The sequence below is a fragment of the Andrographis paniculata genome, unplaced genomic scaffold, assembly GCF_009805555.1.
Source record: "Andrographis paniculata isolate CXL003 unplaced genomic scaffold, ASM980555v1 Contig200END, whole genome shotgun sequence".
Lineage (NCBI taxonomy): Eukaryota > Viridiplantae > Streptophyta > Magnoliopsida > Lamiales > Acanthaceae > Andrographis > Andrographis paniculata.
Genome location: NW_026137481.1, coordinates 32,501 through 39,814, shown reverse-complemented (window position 1 = coordinate 39,814; position 7,314 = coordinate 32,501).

Genomic DNA, 7,314 nt, shown 5'->3' with positions numbered 1-7,314 from the left:
CCGCTCACTGAAGGGTCCCATCATTCTTAGGGCAGGATAGAGTAATCTTTCTTGCTCCATCTTAGGTGCTATTGCTTCTAGTTAAAGATACGAGCTAGTCTTTCGCTGAGTAGACATCGGAAAGAGAAAAATGTTTCTAATTTCTCGCGTCTTATCCACTCCATTACTTTGACTTAATCCATTCGAGTTGGAATAAACTTTCAATTGGTTGGACAAGAAGAAAGCGTACGTCAGTCGCGTACCAACATGGAAGTCTTTTTATTCTCTTGCTAGCTCTCGGGTTCTAGCGAATCTTCCTGCAACGCCCTAAATCATTAGGCTTTTCCAGTAAGCCTTGTTGGATGACTCAGAGCTCTTGTGCTCCCTCTTTTCAATATCCCTTTGCTGTCTTCGTAACCGCAGTGAGAGTAGGAGCTCAAGCTGTTGCCGCAGCAAGACTAGCCGCTGTTGAGTAAATAGCAGCTCTTACCCTATCTGCGCTTGATGGTGAATAAGCCTTGCTATAGAATCAGCTGCTGTTGAGGAAGCATCCAATTTGCCAGTGGTATCGTATAATCAGAGAGAGGGTAGCTAGGAAGTTAATGAGTGAACATCTTTCCTAACAAGGGATACAAATTCCTAGAAAGATTAGGAAGCATGGACGGCTTCCCGGTGGAAGCAGAGAATCCGGCGCTTTCAGAGTTCGATTTATTTCCAGTCTGTAATAAGAAGAACTGAAGTTCCAAAGCATAAGCCCAATCCCTTCGAAGAGACACGAATCCCATACCTTTCTGACCAAGGGGAAAGATGTTGAAGGGTTAGTCTGAGCTGGGGTAGGAGGAACTCATATTGTGCACTGTGCCGCAGCATCAACTGGTACAAGGTTCGAAGAGCCCGAGCGTATCAAATAATTGAGCCTTACGAGTACTTGGGAGTTATGGACAGACAAAATATCCCCGTCAAACCTGTCCCTTATTAATAAAGGGATGGTACTTACTTGAATCATTTGGGGAGCACAGGGACGCGAGAACTAATGACCGAACCCACAGGTCTGTAAATAACATGTGCTTCCACAGAACACCCTTTAACTAACTGGTTTTGACTTGTCGTCTACTTTCACGAAATAAGGAGAAGGTATAAGGCTAGCCAAAAGAAGAGGCGGATGTCAGGTCAGCCAAAGCCAAATACAAAGGAAAGGAGGATTGATTCCCCATAACGAATAGGGGGCCCAGCCCACTACAGGACTTAGAAAAAGCGTCCCCCTGCCTCTCGGCTTCCCCCACTTCTTTGGCGGGGTAGAGTTGAGGTTTTAGATGAAGCTGATTAGTAGACGGATTTCCATGCTTTTTCGGAATGGACTGCTGCTGGCGAGGGGTTAGCACATATTCCATAGATCGGTCTTAGAAAGACCGGGAAGACCTTAGAGTTGATTCTTCCTCGGAGCTGTTGTTCCTTTATCGGTTAAACTCAATCAAGCCAGGAGCCCCAGCCCGTTTTCTGTCAAGGGCTTGAAAGCGGAGAAGTTTTCTAGTAGGGACATATGGAAAGGGCCTAACTGCTCTTTTAGCAGTTTTAGTGAACTTGTGTCCATCTGCTTTTATGATTGCTTTCCAACTCTGGACTTTCCCTTACGTCAAGGAGTGAGAGAACTCTCATCGGTAGTGAGAGAGCTATGGGTATGGTTCACGAACGGTTATAGCACCTGCCTCTTCAATCAAATCTCAACGATTCGGTAGTTGAGGTCGATAGTATAACATCCTTACAGCTAGGAAATCGAGGAGGGACAGTGACCCACTAGCTCAAGCTCTTATTCCGCGAATGCCGGGAGAGCATATAATCAGTGTTAAAGAATGTCTACTTCTCTTTCTGTAAAAAGAAAGAACATTGGCCTAACATTTCCTAGAGGAAAAGGGCTAGCGAGTTGCTTTGAAATGGTGGGCATTCCTTAGGATTCTTTACTGACTCGTCTTCGGGCGAGAAAGGGCCATCGCTACATCTTACGCTGGAAATACAAAGTACGTATCGAATCTTTTGTCTGTCGCATGATACCGGGGAGGCCTTTGACTGACATGATCGGGGTAGTCCCATTGAAGGGAAGCACCATACCTTATCCGCTCGTTATTGTCGAAATCTGTAATTTGACGCGCAGGAGAGAAGGGCGAATGCGTAAGGGCTGATACAACAAAGAAAAGCTCCGCCTGGTGTTCTAACATCATAATCCGTTCTTCGATAACAAGCGGATCTTTCATGAGATCTAATCCTCCCCGACTCAACGAGTAGCAATGGCTAGCTCAGACAAAAAAAAGATTCTTTCGCTTGGCGCGAAGACCACTTCTAAGTGAGAATTGCGTTAGGATACTACCAAGGTGATGAAGTGACAAACCAATACGATCTTTCCTTCTTCGTTTTCCAACTCAGGTAACTCTGCTATTGCTCTCAGTGGATGCCATTACTTGACTCAATCTATCCGGGTGATCGAAGGCGTATCGCGATCGACGCTTATTATACGTTGCTTCGACAGCTGTGTACATCCCCAGCCAATAAGAGGAGTGGGATAACGGCTTTCTCAATCATCAGCGCTAACTACTCCAGCCCCTCCCCTCGAAGAACAAGCTCATCCGCACCTTCATTCAACAGAAAGCACAAGCAGCCCGCCCTGAACAAATAGGAAAGAAAAGCTCTCTGTCGTAGCTTAGCATTCCTCTTTCTCTTGGTTTGTTGGTACTGACCCATCGATTAGTACACGCGATAAGGGATAAGGTTAGCTCAGTTCTCGCCTGGTTGTAAGAGACCTTCAAAAGGAAGAATTCTATCCTACCACGCCACGGTGTGGGAGTCAAAGTGTGGGTTAGATTCCATTCCCTGGCTTACCCATAGAATACTACGATGATGCTTTCTTGAAAAAGTGAAAAAGGCGGGTAATCTCATAGGTAAAGGTCAAACCATCTGTATTGACAAAACCACATCGCTAGTTTTTCCTTCTACGGTCTGTGATGGAAGCAAGAACGGAGCCTTCCTTAGACTTAACTCCACCCGTTGTTACGGATTAGGCTTCAGATTGATAGAAAATCATACGATCTCGGGCTCGCTCACAGATGGACCCATCATTTGAAGCGCACTCACAGGGCCTATTTCACCCGCAGACTCACAGCTTAGGGCTCCTGCTCGGTTGTCCACGAATCAAATTGATCATCGAAACTAGGTCTTAACGAGCCTTTTCATCAGGAAAGGGAGATGGAAAGGAAAAAGGCATAATCAATAGTTAAAGAACCGGGAAAAGGTAATAAAGTCATCAGTGCCACAGCTTGGGCATTTGCAAACAAACCGATTCTACTCGAAGATTTTCAGTCTCACTACCCTCACTTGTTTTGTCATTCACTATCTTTCGATTCCTTCCCCGAGTGGGGTTTTTGTACCAAGTGCCCCAAGAAGTGAGTAGAGAATGGTTACCTGCTATGGGGGCTAGGATTGTAGATTGGGAAACTTCACTGAATTCCTCGGCTAACCCTTGAATTCCCACCTCTTCTGAGTCCTTGAGGAATTCGAATTTAAACAATCATTTCCATAAAAAAGGGAGTTGGCATGGAAGGTCGCAAGAGAAAAGCAATTCTTCTTTTTCGCCCATTTAGTCTTCCCCTCTCTTCTATGCTTTTCTTCTCTTAAGATATTTCTACAACGAGGGAATAGGGAAAGCAGCTGCTATTTCGCTAGATATCAGAAAGAGGGAAAGAGAGGTAGCAACATTTCAGTCACCGGGGAGGAAGAAGAGATGCCGGGAGTTGAACCCAGGAGGAAGGGGAAGAAAGATAGAACAAAAAAGAAAAGGAAGGGGATATCCCGAAAGAGGAGAATCGCCTGCTAGTGCTAGATGCGCTGCTAAGGAAAGCAGATCGTTAGATTCTTTTACTACCGCAACATCGAACATCTAATAGGAGCTTTGAAGCTAACTCAACTAATAGGGATACCGGGAATAAGTACAGATAGTTTGAAGCTTTCCGGTAGCGAGAGGAAAAGGAAAGCCATTCAGCCGTCACGTCAGCCGAGAAGCAGGTTCAAACTCAAGCTTGCCATTCTACATTCTAATTCGAATTGTGGCTTGGACGGGGTCGTCCTTTCAATCCTTATTTGAGGGGTCTTTCCTTATGTTGATAGGAAGCCAAGGGCAGCGCCTCTATTGTTGCAACCCGGCAGGAAAGATTTCTTAGAATGGTCCACTATGGGTGTTGGACTGGCTACGGTACTGTCGATGGGACTACTGTACTCTACAGAACCCTGATGTAAACATCAAAGAGTTTTCAATGCACATTTTATTGTAAATAAGTAAATCGGAAATGGAAAATCACTCGGCCTACTACGGAAAATTTCCTCATTTCGCACACTTGATGATGGTTGGGTAAATGGATCTTTGGCTACGGTTCATTCTAAACGGGTTGGAACCCTCTGGTATGGTCGAAAAGAAGACGTGCTCTTGATCACAAGGCTTTTTCTGCACACTCAGCTGGGGCACTCCGGACCTATACTCCTCTCTACTCATAGACATGATAAACAAGAGTTTTCGCCTTGCATAGCATACCCCCGTTGGGTGAACTCAAACTCTCCGGTCTGTTGAAAAAGGATTCTTTTTCTCCTGAAAGTGGATTGGCTGACTCAGAGATCTCATGGGCCGGGTTCTTGATAGTTCCTGGTTCTTCTTTTGCCTCATTAGGTTTGGTATATGAAGGAAGAAAGTGGTCAAAAATCCCTCAATTCCATAGTCAACGAAGATCTTACTTTCATCTTAAGTAATATAGAAACTAGCGGGAACCTTAGACTCCTCAGCTTTCAGGCTTAGCCCAGTTCATTCATCTTAGACGGACCTATCGTGCTCAATTTTATCGACCCTGCCCTAATCACCTATGGAAAGCAAAAAATAAGGAGCATTTACTACCAAGAATAATGCAGGGAAATCCACTATGAAGGAGCACACCGCTATCCGCTCTAAGTGTAAACTTGAATCTTATAGAAAGTCGTTCACTCTCAAGCCAACAAGCAGCCAATTTCAACAACCAAGAAAAGCTCTTCCTTTTGTTGTATGATTTATTGCCAAGTCTCTCTTCATCTTCATTTTTTGGGGGTGGGGGGAGCAAGAGTTGTCACGATATAAAAGCCAAAAATGCTACAATTTTTACACTCACACATGCTCGAACTCGGCCTAGGTCTTTTCGTTTCATCACTAGCACTTTTTTCTGCGGCTGGAGGAAACAGTATGCATGAAGTCACTATAACTATAGGGCGCCTCAAGCAGAAAACCAGAAAGAAAATCGAAATACTGGTAAATGAATATTTAGAAACCGGGGGGGATGTACAGATCCCGGCCCCCTTGCATTCGAGAAGTAAGGAAATGAGACGACTCTTTCTTGAACTATATCATAAACAGATCTTCTCCTCTACACCAATCACGAGTTTTTCTCTATTCCTCTCGTATATCGTCGTAACGCCCTTAATGCTAGGTTTTGAAAAAGACTTTTCATGTCATTCCCGTTTAGGTCCGATTCGGATCCCTCCGTTGTTTCCTTTTCCTTCCGCACCTTTTCCTCGAAATGAGAAAGAAGATGGTACACTTGAATTGTATTATTTAAGTGCTTATTGCTTTCAAAAAATCCTACTTCCACAATTGGTGGGTCACCGGGTTATTCAAATAAGTCGTGTTTTCCGTGGTTTTCCCATGTTACAACTTCCGTACCAATTCGGTCGATCCGGAATGGATCGGTTAAACATTCCATTAGGGAGCCTGGTCTTTACTCTTCTGTGTGGTATTCATTCTCGTTCGGCTCTTGGAATCACATCCAGCAGTGGTTGGAACAGCTCGAAAAATCCAACCATTTCACCTACTTCATTGCCCCCAACCCTTTCTCGTACCTCTATTGAAAGAGAATGGTTTCATGTTCTTTCATCGATTGGTTATTCCTCTCCGTTCGTATCTCTTTTTCCTATTTCGGTCTCAATTAGTTCACAAGATTGAATGGCCAATTCTCCCCTTGAACTTTGAAATAGATGCCCTCGATTCGATTGTTTTCCAAGAATGTTGAGCCGGGTATGTAAGCCATGTATCTGGGAGGAACTTTTCAAAAAAAAAGAAGGGCTTTCGGTTTTTTTCACCCTGTTTTGGTCTTGCAGCTATTTTCGAATATCAAATAGTTAGAATCATCTTTTAGAAGAAAGAAACTATATATGTCCAATCTTTAGTGATGGTGGGACCAACCAAGATGTATGTCGTCCAACCCGACCCATATCCTAATATGCTCTATTCTTCCCGACCTAGTTTCAAAACTAGCGACCATCTGCTCTGTCTAAAAGAAGGTGAGAGCTGCGTATGGCCTGGATGACCCGACGATACGGAATACTTTCTCTTGTGCCTAGATCTCTGATAGCACGGGATCTTAAACAATGTTGTAATTCCCCTCTATTTAGAACTCCAATTTAGGTGATTTTTGCCTGATGCCTGATAACCTGAGGTAAGAGTGGCAAGAGTTGACTTCCTATTTCCTATAAAGGGTAACAACCAGGGATGTGACGTTTTTTAAATCCTCGATTCGCGTCAATCTGTACATGCTGGCCGGGCTAAATATGCAAGCATTTTAGGACTAAAACCTCCATTTAGGGACCGAAGGCTGTGAAGCATGCTGGGAATGAGGTAAGGACCTCTTCTCTCTGACGTAGCCAAACAAAGTGAGAACCATTCGACCGAGGTCGAGATCGTCGCCGGTTTATAGCACAGGTGCTGCAGTGAAAGATTCCGACGTAGCGTCATACCTTGAAGAAAGAGCAAAAAGACTCACTTTGGGTCCATGGCTCCAGTCAAAATGGCCCTTCCCTCCCTTTGAAGAAAGCCCTGATCGTAGACCGCCCTTTGCCATTCTTTTTCCAATGAGGAGTCCGACCGATGAACCTTGGGAATAACCCTGTAACTCACACTCATATTTAGGTTCCGCCTCTAGAAGGAGATCCTTCTTAACAGCCCGAGACAATCCAAGCCAGCCAGCCTTGTCGATCCTTGTCTGATACAGCAGCTGGATCCCCGCCTTTCCAATCTGCTGATTTAGCCGAATAAGGCTCTTCAAAAGAACAACCTGGGTTCCGAGCGGAACAGGCTTTCATTCATTCATAAAGTGGCTCCTTTCGAGCGACAGGTAAAGAGGCGGTGGTCTCTTCCAAAGTCTTGCTCATTCTCGATTCTACTGCCTAGACTGAGCTGTCTCAATAGATGAAAGGTGGAGGTAGGGTTGGCCATGGGAAAGGCGAGGCGGGATAGTCCGAAGCAAGGACTTGCAAATCCACTCCACCGCTTTCAGTAGC